The sequence below is a fragment of the Nicotiana attenuata genome, unplaced genomic scaffold (assembly GCF_001879085.1).
Source record: "Nicotiana attenuata strain UT unplaced genomic scaffold, NIATTr2, whole genome shotgun sequence".
In the NCBI taxonomy this organism is placed as follows: domain Eukaryota; kingdom Viridiplantae; phylum Streptophyta; class Magnoliopsida; order Solanales; family Solanaceae; genus Nicotiana; species Nicotiana attenuata.
The window spans coordinates 127,135-149,627 of NW_017670785.1; positions in this window are offsets into that span (position 1 = coordinate 127,135).

The window sequence follows — 22,493 nt, forward strand, 5'->3', positions numbered from 1 at the left end:
AAAAATAGAAAGAAAAGTCGGGATGACGCATGCAACCAGTGCAAACATGTAAACATCCGTTTAACTGTATAGGTGCATCATACCCCAATGTGCGATTACCTGTCTGTTACTTGTCTCAAACTAACCGTGTGTTGTTGCCAATTCCAGCCTAGCTTTTAGAAACGGTGGTTGGTTGTGGTAAGCTGGCATCGCATCAATACTTTACCAGATCAAAAGGACGTGTGAAAATGTCTACAGAAATGACTTTTCCCGCAATTCCCATCTCTAAGGACAGCCCCATCTCGGGGATCCCGGCATCTGAGTCTGTCACAGCGGAAGAGAACCGGGTACTACGTCTCCGACTCATGGAGATGTGGGACGCCTGGACCAATGGAAGGGAGCCTCCAAGCGCCATCCCTGGATTTCTTGAACTATTCCCTAGATCCGGGGACACCTGCAATATCCCCATCAGTCACCCTCATACTCCGTCGGGACAACCTACCATGACCGCTCACTTCGTCGGAACACCTTCTGAGGTCCGCCCCCAGGTGTTCCCAGCAGGAGCAGCTCCTAACATCTTCACTGCTCCACCATGCTCTGCTACAACACAACCTTCACTATCAAGGCCCGCCTTTGATCCCTCAGCTTTCACCTTCCAAAACCCTATCTTTCTAGTGGATCCTCCTCAATATCCCACATATAATTACTCTCAGCCACCGCCATTTGAGCTTACACCGGGGCAAGACAAAACCCCCAAAGCCCCAGAGCAGGATGAGATGGCGAAGAGAATGAGAAGCCTCGAACAGAGTTTAAAGAATATGAAAAGCTTGAGTGGGCAAAAGAGTGTCTCTTATACAGATTTGTGCATGTTCCCTCATGTACACTTGCCCTCGGGGGTTAAAACACCAAAGTTTGAAAAGTATGACGGGCACGGCGACCCCGTCGCTCATTTGAAAAAGTATTGTAATCAGCTGCGTGGGGCCGGCGGAAAAGAAGAGTTGTTGATGGCTTACTTCGGAGAGAGCTTAGTATGCATTGCCTCAGAATAGTACATGGATCAAGACGTCTCCCGATGGCACATTTGGGACGATCTTGCCAGAGATTTTGTTCGACAATTTCAGTATAACATAGACATTGCGCCAGACAGGAACTCTTTGGCAAATTTGAAGAAGAAACCTTCGGAAAGTTTAAGAGAATATGCTATTAAGTGGCGCGGACAGGCATCGAGGGTGAAACCCCCCATGGATGAAGTAGAAATGGTCACTGTCTTCCTTCAGGCCCAGGAAGCAGATTACTTCCAGAACATGATGTCGGCCATGGGCAAACCTTTTGCAGAGGCGATTAAGATCGGGGAAATGGTAGAAAATGGTTTAAAAACGGGTAGGATTTTGAGTCAGTCGGCCATCAGAGCAACCTCCCAAGCCATCCAAGGCGGGTCTGGAGGAATGGCCAAAGGTAATAAGAAAAAGACACGGTTATGGCAGCCTCAGGGGCAAGGAGACATCGCGCTCCCAGACCCATTTTTTCGGACAGAACCCCTCAACATTACTACCCTCATCACGATATGGCTTATGCTCCTCCACCTTATGCAGTCATGAACGCTCAACCCTTTGGCCGGCCGCAGCCACATGCCAACAGAAATCAACCTCCATTCCCAAGAAATCAGCCTCCCTACCAGAACCACTATAATCCTCGACCTCCGCAGAATAACTTTCGTCCTCGGGAACCACCCAGGAGACCAAACTTTACCCCAATTGGTGAACCATACTCCAATTTGTTCCCGAAGCTTGTTCAAATGAATTTACTGCAGCCGGTCCCTCAGAACAGACAAAACCCGACATCGCCTGCCTACAGAGTTGGTGTCAGGTGTGCATACCATTCAGGGGTGGAAGGCCATCATACAAATGACTGTTGGACCCTGAAACAAGTGGTAGAAAACTTAATAGAGCAAAGGAAAAATAATACTGAGGGATGAGGATATCCCAAATGTGAACAATAATCCACTGCCAACCCACAACAACGGGCCGTTGATCGGGATGATCTATGAAGACAGAGAGTTTGATCCAGCATTAAAAGCTATAATTGCTATCGCTGATGCGGAAAGAAAGCCAAAGGTGACCCCGAAGCAAGAGAAAGGGGAAAAGAAGAGCAAAATCACCAAGACAGAACCAGAAAAGAAATCTGATTTGAAAAAAGGAACACAAATGTACGTACCCAAGCAAGCCTATGTGGTACGGGGGACAATCAAACCACCTCGACTGAGTGAGCCAGTGGTTATTGGACGCGTACCACAGAAGCCTATGACCAACCCTGCTGCGGTACCATGGAATCGTCATCCGACGATGGTTACGTACAAGGGTAAAGAGATCTTGGGTGAGCTGCTGAAAAAACCCCTTGTTGAGAAATATTCAAATGTAGAGGAGATAAACAATGCCACCAGAAGGCGTTTCCCGCCTAAGAAGCCTGTGAGTGCTGAGGAAGCAGAAATGTTCTTTCAAAAAATGAAAATGGCCGATTATGAGGTGGTACATTTGTATGAAACTTTTGTCAAGCCTAAGTACAGTAGAGGGGGAGATGATGAGGTTTTCACGGCTGAAGAAAGTGAGGAAATACGTGGGGCAATGAGTAAAATGCTCTACGAAACCCACATGGTCCAGCCGGGAGAGGGCACTAGCACTGCTGAGGTGCTATACATGGGACTAGACGCCAAACTTCAAAACTGGAAGGCTATGCCATTCCCGATTAGGCAGGAGTCCCGGTAGACCTGTCCTGCTACTTTTTCTGCATCCCGGTTATTCCAGGGTGTAACTCGGATGTTTCCTGTAGTTTTCTTGTCTTTAAATTCCCGAATGTGAACCCTGTTATCTTCAAAATTCCAAAAAAATGAAATCAAAACTTCTTTGTTCATTTTTCTTTCTGATTTTGCTATTTTTCTCCTTCATTTTCTTCTCTTTAGTTCTAATAATGCAGCTTTAAATAACATGACATGCTTGCGGACTTCATGCCTAGACCCCAAAACGCTGTCAGATTTCGAAATCATGAATCAAGAGTCGAAATGCAAAGAAGGTGACCTTGAGGAAATAAAACAAAGAATTGGAACAATTGAAGGAAAATTGGTTCGCGGTTTGGAAAGGTCCATACATTACAACAAAAGAGTGTGCTGTACTCAGGGCACATCCGGGCAGTTGTACCAACAAAGAATGGCCCGCGCTTACAACAAGAAGGTGCCTTCCAGGAATTTTGAAGTGGGACAACTCGTGTTAAGACGCATTCTCCCTCATCACCAGGAAGCAAAAGGAAAATTTGTTCCTAATTGGAAGGGTCCATACATCATCCGGAAAATATTGCCGAAAGGAGCATTGTATTTGGAAGATATCAAAGGAAATGATCCCGAAACAGCTGTGAATCCAGATGCAGTAAAAGATACTATGTCTAAGCTCTCTGCGGTGTTGGTTTTTGTGCAATTGAGATGACGAAGGCTTTCCTTCTCGCTATCCAAACACTATCAACCCTTCGTAAACCCATTTGAGCCGGTTACCCTTCTTTGGCTACCCTCTTTGGAACCCGGAAGTATTATCAAAAAAAAAGAAAAAAAAAGAAAAGGAAAAGAAAAGGAAAAGAAAATATGATGAAGAAAAAAGAAAAAAAAAAGAAAGAAAAGAAAAAGAAAATATGATGAAAGGAAAAAAAAAAGAAAAGAAAAAAACAAAAACAAACAAAACAAAAACAACAAAAAACAAATGTTTCCCTGAACTATGTTTGACTTGATCCCGAAAGGGTACGTAGGCAGCCTCTTTCTGGGGTTCAGCACATCAAAGCAAAAATCTCACTTTCCCCAAAAAATGAAACTGGGGCAGATGATATAATGGTTCAGCCATGAATCCGCCGAAATGGTTCCAAAGTTGTAGTTCCGCCCAAAATCCTTTTTACCCCAAAACCTTGTCCAAGTCCTTCCGATCATTTGGCAAAGGCAGGGAAGTGGAAAATGTTATTATTGGAATCTGACACAATGCAAATTGAGAAAAATAAAATGAGAGAGTCTTATCGGTGAAAACCTTCGGGCACCATAAGGCGATGGTGAGTAGAGAAACTAAAAATGAGAGAGTCCGTTTAATGAAAACTCGCAAAGAGCATTATCGGGCGACGATGAGAAGAGAAATGAGAGAGGTCGATTGGCGAAAACCCGCAAAGGGCATTGTCGGCCGAAAAGAAGACATCTCACCACTAAAAGAGTCCTGGCAAAGTTTCCTGGTTTTTGAAATATCGATTAATGGGTTCACGAGAAGCCGGAAAGTTTGTGTGGGTCGGGCGTCCAGTCCAAGAAGCATGTCATGATCATTTGAAGCCAGCATGCACACCCCAGATAGGTCCTCCTTTTCCCCGAAAGGGACGCTTCTCCTTAAAATCATATGCTTGCCTTTTGCATACTTTCCTTTGAATCCCTTTTGGTTTAACTCTGATTCCGTAACTAGAACAAAGAAAAGGTGGCAGGACCGGTTTCACAGGGCTCCGCCTGGTCAGAGTCGAAGAAATACCCAGCCTCAGCGAGTGCGTCAGGCCAATCTCGACTGACCATAGTGGTTGATGCTTTCGAAGCAAGAACATTGGAAAGAAAGGAAGTCAAAGGCAAAGGTCCCAAGGGCAGAATAAAGTGAAAAGGCTAGAGCCCACACGGGCGAGTCATCATGAAGTCCTAAGGCTGAACCCGGTCAGTTTGAAAAGAGATTCACCCTCAAGGCAAACAAGCAGCAAAGTTCTCAACGGAAATGGGGCCGGGATCAAGCAATTGAGATGATCAAGGCCACAAAACCAACCACCGTTTCAAACTAACAAATTGTTCTTTGTTGAAAACAGGTCTAATTCAAAGCAACCGGGCAAGAAGCAGGTGCAGTCCAAAAAGTAATGAAATGCGCAAGCGCTGAAACAACTTCGCAGCAGGAAAACGACCAAAAAGGAAGTTTCCCCTCCCCAAGTTCTTTCATGTGTTTTGCTAAATAAAAGGAAAACATAAAAAGAGGAAAACAAAAGAAGAAGAAAGAAGAAAAGAAATAAAAATGAAAATTCCAAAAAGAAAAACAAATCGTGGTAGCATAGGATCCCATTCCTTAAATATCCCGGCCAAAAAACCGAGGATCTCCCGGCCAAAAACCGTGGAGCTTTTCTTTCCAAATCCCGGCCAAAAAAATCGAGGATCTCCCGGCCAAAAAACCGTGGAGCTTTTCCTTTCCAAATCCCGGCCAAAAAACCGAGGATCTCCCGGCCAAAAAACCGTGGAGCTTTTTTCTTTCCAAATCTCGGCCAAAAAACAGAGGATCTCCCGGCCAAAAAATCGAGGATCTCCCGGCCAAAAAACCGTGGAGCTTTTCCTTTCCAAATCCCGGCCAAAAAACCGAGGATCTCCCGGCCAAAAAACCGAGGAGCTTTTTCTTTCCAAATCCCGGCCAAAAAACCGAGGATCTCCCGGCCAAAAAATCGAGGATCTCCCGGCCAAAAAACCGAGGATCTCCCGGCCAAAAACCGTGGAGCTTTTTCTTTCCAAATCCCGGCTAAAAACCGAGGATCTCCTGGCCAAAAAACTGTGGAGCTTTTTCTTTCCAAATCCCGGCCAAAAACCGAGGATCTCTCTACACATTCCTGATTTGATTGCTTAGATATGTGTCACAACTAACTCGCAAAATTTTCCTAGTGAAAACTGGGGCAGAAAATTTCATTCGTTTGTTTGTTTTGGTATCCTAAGCAGGTCAACCTCAAGACACAAGGTGTGAGACGACCGATGGAATGAGTCTCAATCCAGAATAAAGAAAAGAACAAAAGAACAAAAAGAAATGAATTCAAAATGTTGAAGCAAACAAGGGTGCGGATTGCTCAAAATCTGATTGTAGTCACAAGCTCCGCCGACCCCGTTTTGACCCAATGTTGCAGAAGGAAACAACACCTACAACTTGTGAGCATCAAGATTCAGATCGGAGTCCACAGCAAAATCAGCTAAGACTCAAGATCAAGTTTCAAGAGAATTATACATAGGAATATCTTGTAACTCATAGTTGATAGGCCTAGCTAGCTTAGCTTTTGATTTTCCTTTTGGTGTAATAAGGGGCCAGCAAGCAGTAGCAGCAACAGCAACAGTGAAATCACAGCTTCCCGGTAGTCCTAGCTACCAAAACTTCTAGAATTAAACTGACCTGATTCCTTTATAGCCAAGGATATGTAGGCAACCTCTGAAGCAAGGTTCGGTCAGATTCTTTCAAAAAATGCTTCTCACAGAGTTTCAAACGGGCAAAAATCCCTCATATTGCTCACTTTATCTTTGCCCGAAAACTCTTCATGTTTCCGAGCAAAGGAGGGCAGCTGTAAGCCACGTGATTTTTGCCCTATATGAAATACTCCTACAAAATCCAAGAAAAATAGATATTTCTTAATTATTACCATTTTTAGGAATTTTTATAGATTATTATTAATTATTGCATTTTTTCTGCATGTTTAAGTTTTATTTAAATCATGAAAAAATACCAAAAATATTACGCATGCATTTAGGCTTTATTTTTATATTTTTAGAATTAACCAATAGTTACTTGTTTATAAAAAAATTGAAAATCACAAAAATGCTTCATTTTACACTCTTCCTTATTTGATTTTTTCTTTTTTAATTTAGGACTAAGTAGCTTTTATAATTTTTATAATTAGTTAATTAGTGTAATTTCACACTTTTGGATAATTTAGGATTTTAATTTCTAGGATTTTAATTAAAAGAAAGGGAAAAATTGGAAAATAAAAGAAAGGAAATTAGAAAAAGAGTTTAATTTGAATTTGGGCCAAACCCTATACCCGAATCTACCAAAGCCCAAACACAATACCCAATCTCCCACCCAAACCCGCCTGACCCGACCCGCTCACCCCCTTCCCCCTTCTTTAATAACCTAGCTAGACCTAACAATATGGAGGGACCTAAGAGATCAGACCCTCTAGCGCAGCTTTTCCCCTTCTTCTGCATTCCTCATCATCTTCAAAAAAGCTCACTCCTCTCTTCTTTAGAAAAGAATCAGATTCCCCCCTCTTAGCAAGAAAAATCGGGTCCCCTCACCTTCAAACACATAAACGGTTTCTTCTCTTCTTAAAAACAAAAACGAAAAAAAAAAATCTCATATTCGAGAATGGCTTCACAGATTGGAAAACCAGAAGTTAAAAATGGAAAGAAACTTGGATTTTCGATGGATATTTGAAGAAGAATTGATTTCGAATCTCGATTTCTTTTCGTTCCGGGTATCTAACAGCCTTTTGGGAGCCGTGGATTTGCTGTTTCGTTGCTGATTTTTGCTGAGATCCGTTAGCTAAAGCTCTGTAGCAGTTCTTCTTCACTTTTGGTTGGTTCAATTTTTGCTTGTTTCGCTGCTGTCCAGGTACGGCTCTTTGACTAAATGACATAAACCTGCAGATTTGTTTGGGGAATAAGAACTGGTGGAAATTGTTCATGTGTCATCTGTTCTGTTACCTTTGTTTGATGGCTATTGTTGGTTTGTTTAATTGCTGAAGTTTATGCTTGAATTGTTAGTTTTTGGAGCACTGATTTTGAGGTTGAGAGCATGACTATGATGTTTGAATTGGGTCAAAACTCAAGACACCCACACTAATCATCTTCAGTAATAACAATTTTGTTTATGTTAGAAGTTGCCCGAGTAATCTGAATCTAATAGTGGCAACTTTAATTCAACATCATGTTCAATTGTAATCAAAGTTCGGAGTGTAATTTGTAAAGTTTTTTTTTGGGTTTTAAATTTGTTTTGAATGTACTACATCTGAAATCAAGGAATACAAATCAGTATAGTATTTTAGTTGCAGAATTACACAGTTTATTGGTGTCGTAGCTTCTCATGTAATAAACAGATTGATATTTCAATGACTAATTCATCTATGTACTCAAGTTGTTAAGTATTTCCAGTATGATTTAGTTAAGTTGGTCTTTCCCCTTTTTCTTGGTAACTGGCATTTCAATAAGAATATGATCAACTGAAAGTTGCCGTTTGTGATTTTGTTCAAATGCCATTGAATGGGAAGTGGATTATAGCACTCTACTGATATAGCCTATGAGTTGTTAATTTCATAATGTGATATCTGATGCGTGTAAATGCATGTGGGATTGTGTGTTCCAAGTATTTTAATTGCAATTATTATGTGGCATACAATTCCTATATAATGAGACAAAGCATGAATTATGTGGCATGGTGAAAGCAACTTTTATCACTACTACAGAATGTCAACTCACAACAACTCCAAATTAAAGGTGTTATTGTTATGCACGTCTACTGTACTGGAAATGCGCATCAAAACTCTTTCAGTGACACATCTCTAATTAGTTCAATAATAATCATGAATATCGTAGTCTGCTTTAGTTAAGTAAATGCTTGTAAAATAATTTGAGGTGTGCCATGCCAATTAAAATCCTTAAGTCCATGGCCCTCATAAAACTAGCTAGCTTTTATAGAAAATTGAGGCGTGCCGTGCCAAATAAAATCTCAAAATGCATGACCCTCATTTAATTAATGTGTTTGCTCTTTAGAAATCGAGGCACGCCATTTAGCGAATTTTCCATGGCCCTCGCAAAGTTAGAAACGCGTAGTTGCTTTAGGCGCGTTATTTAATAATTTTACCTTCTTAAACTCGGGTATGCATTTCATGTGACCCAAATCCAAATCCTAAAACGTTGAATAAAATGTGTTTTAGATTGCGGGTGCATTTCATGTGACGCGATCCAAAGACATATTTTAGACGACGTTCAATCTTCTTTAAAATTAATCAAAAGCGGTAAATAATTTTAAAATTGCACTATAGGTTGAAACATGTATAAAAATCAGATTTTAGCCAATTATAATAGTTTAAGCAACCGTGCTAGAACCACGGGATTCGGGGGTGCCTAACACCTTCCCTCGAATCAACATAATTTCTTATTCAGAATTTCTGGTTCGCAGACTCCACTCGGGAAGTCGAAATTTCCTCGATTTGGGATTCAATATAAACCGGTGACTTAGGACACCAAAAGCCAAACCTATCCCAAGTGGCGACTCTGAATTGAATAAATAATCCCATTTTGAATAATGTCACTTTAAATGGAAAAACTCCCTTATACATTATCCTTCGGGGTATGTGTGTAAAAAAGAAGGTGTGACACTTGTCAAAAACAAGAACAAAGGGAAGATGGAAGATTTGAACAACGCTAGAAAGGAGAACTCAACTGAACGGGTAGAGGTCACTCATGGTCACGGTACTCTGGTTCCTAAGGAAAATGCATCCCAACTCGAACAAAAACTATTGAAATTCCAAGAAGAGCTTGATCAGGTTCGGAATCTGGCGAATCTGTCATTTTCCCTCACCACTCCAGACGTCAATTTCCCCAGTGCTTAGAACCCCACACCTCCAAAAAATATCCCAAATCAACAAAACCATCCCGCTCATCACCACCACTGCAACACCTACCATACTTCAAAAAATACTCCACTACTCATCCCAGAACCCCTGAACTCCACAAATGACCACTTCCACACCTGTAATAACATCCCCACCTACATGGAGACCATACAACACTCCACCCAAACTATCTCAAGAACACCCGAGTCTGATGATAAAGACTCACTCATCAGGAACCTGACTGAAAAACTTAAGAAATTGACTAACCGAATTCAAGGTGTTGAAGGAAGTAAGGGAATTGAAGGGCTGAACTACGAAGATCTTTGCATACAGCCTGATTTCGAACTGCCCGAGGGGTACAAACCTCCGAAGTTCAAAATGTTTGATGGTACAGGGGATCCAAGAGTACATTTGAGAACATACTGTGACAAGCTGGTTGGAGTAGGGAAAGACGAGAGAATCCGCATGAAGCTTTTCATGAGGAGTCTGAAATGAGATGCTCTATCTTGGTACATTATCCAAGATCTGAATAAGTGGTCAAACTAGGTAGGTATGGCGTCCAATTTTATGGATAGGTTCAGGTTCAACACGGTGAATGCGCCAGATGTGTTCTACATTCAGAATCTAAAGAAGAAGCCTATAGAAACATTCCACGAGTATGCTACTCGCTGGAGGTCCGAAGCTGCTAAGGTTAGGCCTGCCTCAGAAGAGGAGCAGATGAACAAATTCTTCGTCCGAGCCTAGGACCCGCAGTATTATGAAAGGCTAATGTTGATTGAGAGCCATAAATTTTCTGACATTATCAAGCTGGGCGAAAGGATCGAAGAAAGCATCAAAAGCGGTATGGTTACGAACTTCGAGGCCTTGCAAGCAACCAATAAGGCCTTACAGTCTGGTGGTGTGTCCAAGAAAAGGGACGTAGGGGTCGTAATAGTTGCACTGAGAACCAAATCCCCTATCAAATACCAAACCTATACAATCCTTCCACTCACATATCAGCCTACTCAAAACTATCAAGCACCCTCACCCTCTTACCAAACTCCACCACCCACTTATCAATCACCTCCACCTCCCACATATCAACCTACTTCACCCAGATATTCCCAACTCACACATGTTAACCAAGCCTACAATGCTCAACCATCCCACTATCAATCGCCCCCTACACGCCAAAACTTCCCTAGACTTCGACCAAATTTTTATCGCAGACCTCCTAAATAATGTACATCCATCGCTGAACCTATTGACCAGTTGTACGAGAGACTCAAAGCTGCTGGTTATGTTACCCTCATCCCTTCTGCAACTCCTGAGAGCCCTTCTCAGTGGGTTAATCCAAACAAGTCCTGTGCATACCATTCCGGCATGAAGGGACACACCATCGATGAATGTCATTCTCTGAAGGACAAGATCCAGGCTTTGATTGACAACAAGGTTATTTTGGAAAAAGAACTAACTCCAAATGTCCACAATAATCCTCTGCCAGACCATAAGGGTGGAGGCGTTCACATGATTGAAATAGAGTATGATTGGGATCCTGGGGGATCAATCGGTTTGATTGCAGAAGGTGATGACCCAAAGAAGCCAATAGTTACCCTTAATCCAATCATAGTCCTGATTCAGCCATCTGGAGACACTAAGGATAATATGTTCGTGCCACTTGAGTTTGAAACAACGTCATCTACAAAGACACCAGCGCCAATTGAGGTCGAATTCATGTCTCCAGCAAATGCACCCACGCCATTTGAAGTTGCAGTTTTACCACCCAGGGCACATGCTCCGTTCGGAGTAAAGATACCCATGCCGATCTCAGTGGCGATGTCGACCATGACACCATTCCATACAAAGGGTATACCATGGGACTATACAGTCGAGGCAAGGAGGAAAGGCAAAGCTAGGTTCGAAGAGATTATTGCAGCACATGGTATGATGAGAACTGGTAGAGTATATACCCCTGAACATTTAGCTGAGTCAAGCAAGCAGGCTTCCAATCGGTCACCCATCATTGAGACAGGTCCAGATGATCTTTCGAGAAAGATACAGGCCAAGGACTACTCGGTCATTGACCAGTTGAACAAAACACAGGCACAGATCTCCATACTTGCTTTCCTGAAAATTCTGAGGCACACAAGAATGCTCTGTTGAGGGTGTTGAGTGAAGCATACGTGCCAAGAAACATCACCGGTGGGGAAATGGCCAACATGGTATGAGAGGTATTGGGAAGTCACAAAATTATTTTCCATGAGGATGAGCTGCCACTTGAAGGATTGGGGAACAACAAATCACTGCACATCACCGTGCAATGCAAAGACTACTTCATTACCAGGATCCTGATTGATGGGGGTTCCAGCCTCAACATTTGTCCACTGGTAACACTCAAGAAATTGGGCAAAGGATTACATGAAATAAAGGACGAAGCTATCAACATGAAAGCCTTTGACGTTTCCCAAAGGTCCACCATTAGGGAAATTAGTCTGTGCTTACAAATGGGGACACCTTGGTTCGATGTTGATTTCCAAGTGATAGACGTGCCAATATCTTACAATCTGCTGTTGGGACGGCCATGGATTCATGTTGCTGGGGTCATAGCATCGACACTGCATCAGGCGGTAAAGTTTGAATGTAACCACCAGGAAGTGATCATTCATGGCGACGGTAGCAACCCTATATATAGTCGCCAGACCATTCCATCAATCGAGGGGAAAAAGAAGCTAGGAGGAGAGACTTACCATCACATCGAACGAGTAAATTATATTGACAAAGACAAATAGTGGGATAAAAAGATCGAGAGCATACTAAATTGGAGTGGGTATGAACCTGGCAAAGGGCTCGGTAAGAACCTTCAAGGAATCACTAAGCCCATAAAGCTCAAGAAGCATGGCACTACTTTCGGTCTGGGATATGAGTATACCTAGGAAGAATTCAACAATTGCTCACCACCATGGCGCGGTCCTAACTATCCGCTGGAGCAGACTTTCCAACTGGCCGATATTATCTATGGGTCAGAAGAAGAGGAAGCACTGGCAGCGGTGAAGAATTTGTTCCTAGAAGACAATGATATGGATTTTTGTGTTGTTCTCGAGGAGGAGGGGTAGGAAGGCTCTTCCATACATGCTATAAGCAGAGGAGCATGCCTCAATAACTAGACCATCAGGATAGCCAGAGCCCGATGAGCCTCGGGGCAGCAAGGCTAAAACAAGCATCATGCACTGTTTTAATTACTAAATGATTTTCTTCTTACATTTTTTTAAATCCCGCACTAATATCCTCAATGTTCAAAACTATTATGCAATTTATCAAAGCATTTTGTCTTTTCTTATGAATCAACACTTATTACTATTGTTTCCTCTCATTACTTTACTTATACATCATTACTATTACTTGTCTTGATGAACCAATGACTGTGACATGCAACGAGACAATGCAACAAACGGACATAGATTCAGAGGAAGATGACATACCAGAGGAGATTGTTAAAGAAGTTGTGAATTTTGAGAACAGACCTAAGTCCAACCTGGACGAGACGAAAGTTGTTAATCTGGGAGATGCTGAAAGCGTCAAAGAAACATGAATCAGCATTCACTTATCACCGTCAGAGAAGAGGGAATATACAGAATTTCTTAGAGAATATGAGGGCATATTCGCCTGGTCATATGATGACATGACTGGTCTGAGTACATCTATTATAGCCCACAAACTGCCAACCGATCCAACATGTCACAAAAGCTCAGAAAGTTCAACCCTGATATGAGTCTGAAAATCATGGAAGAAGTTACCAAGCAGGTGAAAGCTAAGGTTCTCAAGGTAGTAGAATACCCGACATGGTTAGCCAACATTGTGCCAGTACCAAAGAAGGACGGTAAGGTCAGAGTCTGTGTTGACTACCGGGATATCAACTGGGCTAGTCCGAAAGACGACTTCCCCTTGCTAGACATACACATCTTGATAGACAATTGTGCCTAAAACGAGTTGCAGTAATTTGTGGACTGTTTCATTTGTTATCATCAGATCTGGATGGATAAAGAAGATGCTGAGGAAACAGCTTTCATTATGCTGTGGGGAATGTACTGTTACAAGATGATGTCGATCGGCCTAAAAAATGTAGGGGCTACCTACATGAGGACCCTGACTACCATTTTCCATGATATGATACACAAGGAGATAGAGGTGTACGTAGATGATGTTATTATCAAATCCAAGAAGGCCACTGATCACATGGAAGATTTGAGGAAGTTCTTCAATAGACTGCGAAGGTACAACCTGAAACTGAATCTCGCAAAGTGTGCATTTGGGGTTCCAGCTGGAAAACTACTTGGGTTTATTATGAGTCACCGAGGAATAGAACTGGATCTATCAAAGTTTAAATCTATTCAAGAGTTGCCACCGCCAAAGAACAAAAAGGACGTGATAAGTTTCTTGGGGAGACTTAACTACATCAGCCGGTTCATAGCACAATCTAGAGTTATCTGTGAGCCAATCTTTAAGATGTTAAAGAAGGATGTCGCTACCAAATGGACTGATGACTGCCAAAATGCTTTCGATAGAATCAAGGAATACCTATCAACACCACCAGTCTTAGTCCCGCCTGAGCGAGGTAGACCCTTGTTACTCTACCTTGTAGTATTGGATGGAGCTTTCGGTTTGCGTTCTAGGGCAGCACGATGAAATGGGAAAGAAGGTGTAGGCCATTTATTACCTCAGTAAGAATTTCATCTCATACGATGCCCGGTATTCTCTGTTAGAGCGCACCTATTGTGCTTTGACTTGGGTAGCTCAGAAGCTGGGGCATTACTTCTGTGCCTATACTACATATCTCATATCAAGATATGAAGGAAAGGGATCGCTTGGTCCTTGAAGAGTTCTTTCAAAACAAAGGATTGATTGAAGAAGTACATCTTTCAGAAGCACATGCCCACTGGCAAGCTAGCCAAGTGGCAAATCCTGTTGAGTGAATTTGACATTATCTACGTGACTCAGAAAGCAATCAAGGGATAGGCGTTGGCAGATCACGTTGCCGAGAATCCCATAGATGGAGAATACGAACCCCTGAAAACGTATTTTCCTAACGAAGAGGTATCATTCATAGGAGAAGACATTGCAGAATCCTATGATGGTTCGAGAATGTTTTTCAACGGAGCAGCAAACTTCAAGGGAGTTGGCATAGGAGCAGTCCTAGTATCAGAAACCGGTTTGCATTATTCGGTGTCTGCCAAACTCAAGTTCACGTGCACCAACAACATGGCCGAGTATAAAGCCTTCATACTAGGACTCAAAATGGCCATCGACATGAACATTCAAGAGTTGATAGTGATCGGAGATTCGGGCCTACTTATACATCAGGTCCGAGAAGAATGGGCAATGAAGAACTCCAAGATACTCTCGTATCTGCATCATGTACAGGAATTGAGAAAGAGGTTCACAAAGACGGAATTCCAACATATTCCTAGAGTCCAGAATGAGTTCGCTGATGCATTGGCTACCCTATCATCCATGATACAAAATCCAGACAAAAACTTCATTGATCCTATTCCACTAAAGATCCATGATCATCCAGCTTACTGTGCCCATATTGAAGAAGAAGCAGATGAAAAGCCTTAGTTTCATGATATCAGGGAATATTTGGCAAAAGGCGAATATCCAGAAGTTGCAAGTCCTACTAAAAAATGCACACTTCGGAGGTTGTTCAACAATTTCTTTCACAGTGGAGAAATCCTGTATAGGAGGAATCCTAGTTTGGGATTACTAAGGTATGTCGACGCAAAGGAAGCATCCAAGCTACTAGAGGAAATTCACGTTGGGACCTGCAGTCCACATATGAACGGTTTTGTCTTAGCAAAGAAGATACTCCGAGCTGGTTACGTTTTGATGACTATGGAGACGAACTGCATCCATTATGTACGGAAATGCCATCGCTTCCAGATACATGCAGACATGATAAAGGTACCTCCAAATGAGCTTAATGCAACAAGCTTATCGTGGCCATTCGCTGCTTGGGGAATGGATGTCATTGGACCGATTGAGCCTGCCGCTTCCAACGGGCATTGACTTATCCTGGTAGCAATCGACTATTTCACCAAATGGGTCGAAGTAGCATCTTACTGAGCAGTGACTAAGAAAGTCATGACGGACTTTGTCCGCGATCTCATCGTTTGTCAATTCGGTATGCCCGAGTCAATCATCACTGATAATGGCTCTAATATCAACAGTGACTTGATGAAAGCAATGTGTGAAACTTTCAAGACCAGACACAAGAATTCTACAGCCTACAGACCTCAGATGAAAGGGGCCGTAGAAGCCGCCAACAAGAATATCAAGAAAATACTAAGGAAAATGATAGAAAAGCATAAGCAGTGGAACAAAAAGTTATCGTTTGCTTTACTAGGATATCGCACCACAGTCCGCACATCAACTGGGGCAACCCCTTATATGCTGGTTTATGGCACAGAGGCAGTCATTCCCGCCGAAGTGGAAATTCCTTCCCTAATGATCATACAGGAAGCTGAGCTCGACGACGCAGAGTGGGTAAAAAGTTGTTATGAGAAACTAGCCCTCATATACGGAAAGAGATTGAATGCAATTTGCCACGGGAAACTTTATCAGAATAGAATATCTAGAGCCTTCAACAAAAGAGTCAAGCCAAAACTGTTCACACCGGGACAGTTGGTGTTAAAGAAAGTTTTTCCGCATCAATATGAAGCCAAGGGGAAATTCTCTTCCAACTAGCAAGGTCCGTACATGGTTCACCGGGTTCTAACAGGGGGAGCCCTCATACTTGTGTTGACACCCAATTTTTCCCTAGATATTTTTTGTACCCAAAATACTTCCAAAATAGCATGTATGTGCATATATAAGCACACCCAAGAGTTTTGGTATTTTTAATAATTTTTAAACCAATTTACTGCCTATTTTAATACCACAAAATCCAATAATTATTCCAAAATTATCATTTTTTGGTGAATAACCTATTTCATTCTCATATTTGCACCAAAATATAATTAAGGTGATTTTTTGCATATTTTTACAAATTTATTTGGTATTTTTAAAGCTAAATTGCATGTAATTGCAATTACCGCCTATTTTACGATTAATAGCGTTTTATAATTATGAAATTATTCCCAGTATTTTTAAACTAATATTTGTATAGTATTCGTTTGCTCAATATTTTTAATTTACTTTTTAAATAATTATTACTATTTTTATAAAATAAAAAGGAGAAAATTGGCTATTTAACACTCAGCCCACTTTTATTTAACATTTAGCCCATTTCCCGTTTCAATTTTAGCCTCAATTGGCCCAGTTCCGCCCCCAAATCAAAATGACCCAATTTAATTTTTTGCCCGACCCCTGACCCAATTGCTAAACCCGCCCGGTTTTCTTTTAAATCTGAGCCGTTGATCAAAATTGATCAACGGACAATATCTTTCCTTTCCTTTTTTATTCCCTAACCCACCTAACCCTAACTTATTCGCACAAAGGCGTCGCCCTTGAAACCCGTCATCTCTGAAACGCTCTCTAGCCTCCCCTAAACCCTAATCACCTCCTGCCTTATCTCACCTCATTCCCACCGGAATCCATGGCATCTCCAGCCATGGACGGCCTGTTCTCACCCTCTATCACCCCTGAGCCTAAGCTACTCAAGGTTTGGAGGCTTGACCTCAATGGTCTCTTTTCAGAACCGCCTCAGATTCGTAGATCTATGGTTTTCCAGCCACAGAACGGCATGGTCAAGCACTGGAAGCTTGATTTCTGACCATTTCGACTCAGGATCTGATCTTGTTCTCCCAAGCTTTTCTCACTTCTAGGGTTTCTCTGAAACCCTAAGCCATTCGAGGTTCTTTCACCATTATTTGTTTAGATCTGTGCTATGTCTATGTTCTTCTTGATGTTTTGAGTATTTTCCCTAAATTTCCTTCTCAAAAATCGTTTGAGTTCAAATTAGTGTTTCTGAAAGTCTTTTGATTCTTGCTATTCTTTTGTTTTAGATGTTTGTCTGTATTATGCTCATATGTTTTCATTCTCTATTACGCATTTATTGTCCTTCTTTTCTTTTATATATGTGCTCACATGATTAATCTGTATTAAATTTTCCTCACTCTTCTACCATGTGTGTTTACTACTGAGTTTCTTGACTTTTGCTTTTCTGAACTCTGTTTGTGTTCTTGTTAAGCATGTTTCGTCTATTCTGGACTTGTCTAAGTTTCGAGTTTCCAAAACGTGTCCTTTTATGCTCTCAAATTGATTTTCTTTCTCTGATTGTTTCAAACCTGCTATCATGGTCTGTTTGTTTCTCATGAGACTCCTTGAGTCTGTTCACCTGCCTTCTCGTTTCTGGGTTTGATTCGATTTGAAACCCTAGAATTTGGGGGTTTCTTTGATAAATTGGAGTAGGGTTTCACTTTGGGACCTTGTACCTTCAGACTCATTATGAGTCTCTAACTGAACTCGTATTCTTTGGTTAATGACCCTAAACCTTTCAATGTTAGACTCTTTCGTTTGATTTGTTTGCTTTATATGAGAACTTTGCTTTCAAAAGATTTTGACAACTAATTGCTTGATTCTAGATCCCTTTGATAGGGGTCTTTGACTGATTGTCACTGATGTTTTCTTCGATTGAACTTCCTCTACCTTTATTGACTGGGTTCATTCAAATGGAACCTACAATTTTGGTTTCATGACTGTTTAATTGATTCCTTTACCATATTTGGCACAAATCGTGTACCATTGATTGTTTTGCTTAAATAACTTTTATGTACTTACCCCTTTTGTGCTACTTTGAAAGGTTTTTACCCAGTTCTCTTTCCTTAACTTATTTTCACCCGTTGGAATCAGAATCCCTTAAACAAGGGAGTCTGATTTTAGTGATATCTTCTTGCCTTCTTGATTTTGTTTCTCTACACTATAAAAGGGGAAACCCTTCTACACTTTAACACACGATCAATTCTGATTACTTTCACTGAATACTCTCAAATACACTTAGAATTTTTCACAAACACTCGAGTTCTCTGAACTCACAAGCATAAAGGTTTTTCTCTGATTGCAGCTTTGCTTGAAAGAATCCTGCTTTTCTTTGCTTACTTTTCTGCAACTGGTATGTTCTTATGTTTAATTCCTGCCTCTCCCCCTATGTGTATATTCTATAGTCTATTCCTTGTTTGATTTACTGTCTACGTGTTGCAACTTTCTGCAAGTTTTACTTTCATTGTTCCTGTTCTTGTATGAATCCCAAACCTTAATCCCCTCTATGTGGTTGAGTTATGGTTCAAAAACATGGCAATACTTGATATTATTGTCCATGGACATAAAATGGACCCTCTTGAGTCCTAAATTCTTTCAATTCCCATCCCATTCCCCTTTATATGTATGCTGAGTTTGAGACTTTGGTCTGGCAGTGTCCTAATCACTATCCAGACCATAGTCTGACCTTCAATAGGTCTTTACTCTTAATTGTTGGCTGACAGGCTGGTCAGGGGTGTGCCAGCCTACCATATGGCTGGCATGACCACCAGCATGTCTTGGCACTCCCTAACCCCCTTTATTGCACTTGCACTTGTTCCTAGAATCTAAGTTCTGCCCCCTCTTGTGAGCCTTGCCTTGGGACGCATGAGCTCCCTCTGAACTTGGACATTCGAGAGCTGGCCATTCCACACTGCACTTTGATTCATTCTGATTGATATCTGGGGTGTAAGCACTACCTGGAGTTCCTAAAACTCCTTGGAACTTTAAAACACCCTAGATAAGAGAAGGCTTTGGAAATCTTGATCTCGGAAGTGGTTCAATCTCATAATGTTAGACGCTAAGTCTGAATTAGGTTCCTTCGATGCAGCTGTAGCTTCTGATGTACTTTTAATTTCAATTTGATGTATTGGTTTGTAATAATTTGTAATAAACTCATGGGGATTTAGTAGAAAAAGGAGGGGGTTTATTTTATGCACAAAGGGTAGAAAGCATGCCTATAGGGATTTAACTTCTGATTCCTGCAAGTATACATATAGATATCAAGTCTATAGGTTCCTACATTTCTACATATGCAAATGTCATTAGGCAAACCGTTTGTAGGCTTAATAATAAATCTGCATATAGATATCATGTTCCCAAGGCTTCTGTTAATATCTGAAAGGTGTTAAAAATCAAAAACTTGTAGAAAGCATGCCTATAGGAAATCTTGAATATGAACCGTCTCATTCGTTTAAAAACAGTATCAAATTTCTGAAACTCGCATTCTTTCTGGTAAACCTTTTCTAAGACTCGTTTTTGGTTTGCTAAAACTGGTAATCCTCTGAATATCTTTTCTGAAAACTCGTTTCTTCCTGATAAACCCTTTTCCCCATAATCAGTCTGCATTTTTGAAAATCATCTCTTTCTGATAAATCTGATAAACCCTTTTTCAAATCAGGGCATTCTTTTTCTGAAACTTATTTCTCTCTACTAAAACTGGTAAACCTTTTCCAATGAGGTTGCATGTTTCCTGAAACTTGTTTTTACTCTGACAAAACTGGTAACTTTTTATAATCAGTTTGTTTTCGAAATCAATAGTTCTATTCAACACATAGACAAAAGGTTGGCTAATTAATCAATTGGATCAGTCTTAGACAACTGCATTCGAGCGAACCTAATGCGGACTTTTTGTCTAAAAATATGTGTTGAACCAGTCCGCTTATCACTTTAACTTAATTTAGACCAAACCAGTACATGCATTACATGCTAAATGATATGCCCTTATCTTATTCAAGGAGGCTTACTTGAGCCCTATTTGCTTACATGTTTTTCCCATACTTGTATTACATGTTTTGAATGTTGCCTTAGTATTTTGTCCTTTGAAAACTCTCAAAAGGCCCCAAATTCCCTTTCCCTTTAGGATTAGTAGTCCCAAATTCCTCCGGTACTGATAGGACTAGGACGGGTACTAGCATGCAATAAGTAACGATACTTTCCGCGCTTTAATACCCTAACGGGGTGGGAAGGGTAGAATATGGATATGATGACCGGTACGCTAATATCACGTGCGACCCCTCTCTTGAGGAGTGTACGTCGGGTATTTCATTGATGTGATCCATATTATTTACAAACCTAGGACCCCCTTTTCCCTTTTACTTGTTATTCTTCTTTTTATGTTATTTAAAACTGCCTTTCTAAACTTTCTACTGCTTTTATTTTCAAACTCTTAAACTTGTTTGCAATATTACGTGAAAACCCTTTTACTTGAGACTTCTATTTGTTTTCTTCATTGTTAAAGTCACAATTGTAGTATGGTCGGGAACCACACTAGTGGATCTTGAGGGGTGCCTAACACCTTCCCCTCGAGATAATTTCTAGCCCTTACCCAAACTCTTGTTCTTCATCTCAAATTCTTTCTTAAAAGTGTCCTAATGCACTATAATCATTAGGTGGCGACTCTTCAACTCCAAAAAATCCAATTCTCGAAAGGGAATAGAGTTGTCTTCCCAAATGTCGTATACCCGATTTCGAATGAGATATATATCTCGCTTTTTTAGAAAAAGGGGGCGTCGACAGCATGGCGACTCTGCTGGGGATTTCTTTAGGCTTTTACCATTGCATGTTGCTTGTGACTTTATTACCTCATTAATTGCTTATATTTACTGTCTTTTATTCTCCCACTATGAAACTGCCTTGGCTCTTCATGTATTTTCTTTCCTTTAACTGCTTTCCTTCACTGTTTTATTTCAATGCTGTTGTAATCTCTGCAATTATTGCAATCATTTATCTTATGAACGTGGAAATACATGTCAATCTGTTTCATTCTTGTAAATTGTATCTTCAACATCATATTCCACTCGTGCCAAACAAATACCATAGCAACGCTTATAATGAGTGGTTGCGCTCTTCCGATATTATCACCCCTAAATTTGGCAAAGGCATATTTGCGGTAAACCCAGTCGATCAGCGGTGCAGTCGACGGTTACGTGCCTTTCCCTCTTGAGTTGTACGCTCAAGGGTACCAGTCTAATACCTCATAGAAACCTTACTCTGTTCAACTGTACATGCATCATAGTCAAACCTAGCCGAGTCAGTTATGTTGTCCACATAATGACTCATTAAGATAGCCTAGTCCCAAGTCCACTGGGTTTCCCTGAAACCCAAACGGACGCCACCATGTTCTGTGCATTTATTTGGAGAACTAAATGCCTATCATGATAATTATTGGTTTAAATAGTCGAGTTTGGCGGGGTAAGGGTCTAACACTTTGTTTTGCAGAAATGAGGCACGAAGTCCCCAGATTTGGTATGGTAACCAACATCCACCCAAGGCTGCTAAGCTAGTGGGAGGATCTTCATGCAAGCGATCGAACTCTCATCCGCAAGTATTTAGGGAACTTGCCTTCTCTTCTGGAAATCCAACCTGGCAACAAAATCATAGAGGCTGCAACTTTATTACGGGATAGCGACATATTCGTGTTCCACTTTGGAGACCTTGAAATGACCCCTTTGCTCGAGGAAATAGGAGGGTTAGCTGGTATCCTTTGGGATACTCCGGGTTTGCTTATGCCAGAAAATCGCAAGGGTAGGGGTTTTCTCAAAATGATGGGATTAAAGAAAAATCCAGACGTGACCTGTTTGAAGGACTCCTACATCCCATTCGACTACTTGCACGAGAGGTACGGCCATAGCAATTCATACCGTACCCACCCCGATGAATTTGCTCTTACCTCTTTGGGGCACATCCACAGAAGAGTCTTCGTCTTCATGTTTTGCTTCCTGAGGGTGATAGTATTCCCTATGAAGAAGGCTAGGATCCACACCAGACTAGCCATGGTAACCAAGACCTTGATGGAAGGAATTAGTGGGCAATCTTTCAGCATAGTGCCTATGATCGTCGCTGAGATATATTGGGCCTTGGGAAAAATATCAATGAGGGGCAAAATATTTTGAGGGTTGTAACTTATTGCTCCAGCTCTGGCTCATGGAGCACCTCCAAAAGGGTGAATACCGGCAAGAGATTCTACACAGAGACTGGGATGATCACATCGCTTTCCATGAGCCGAAGCGAATGAATTTTATGCCTAACATGTTCGCCCACCCAGAGGATGCTGGGGGATGGGTAGAGTTATTTGAGAACCTGAAAGAAGACCAAGTGCAGTGGATGTTTGAGTGGTTCCCTGC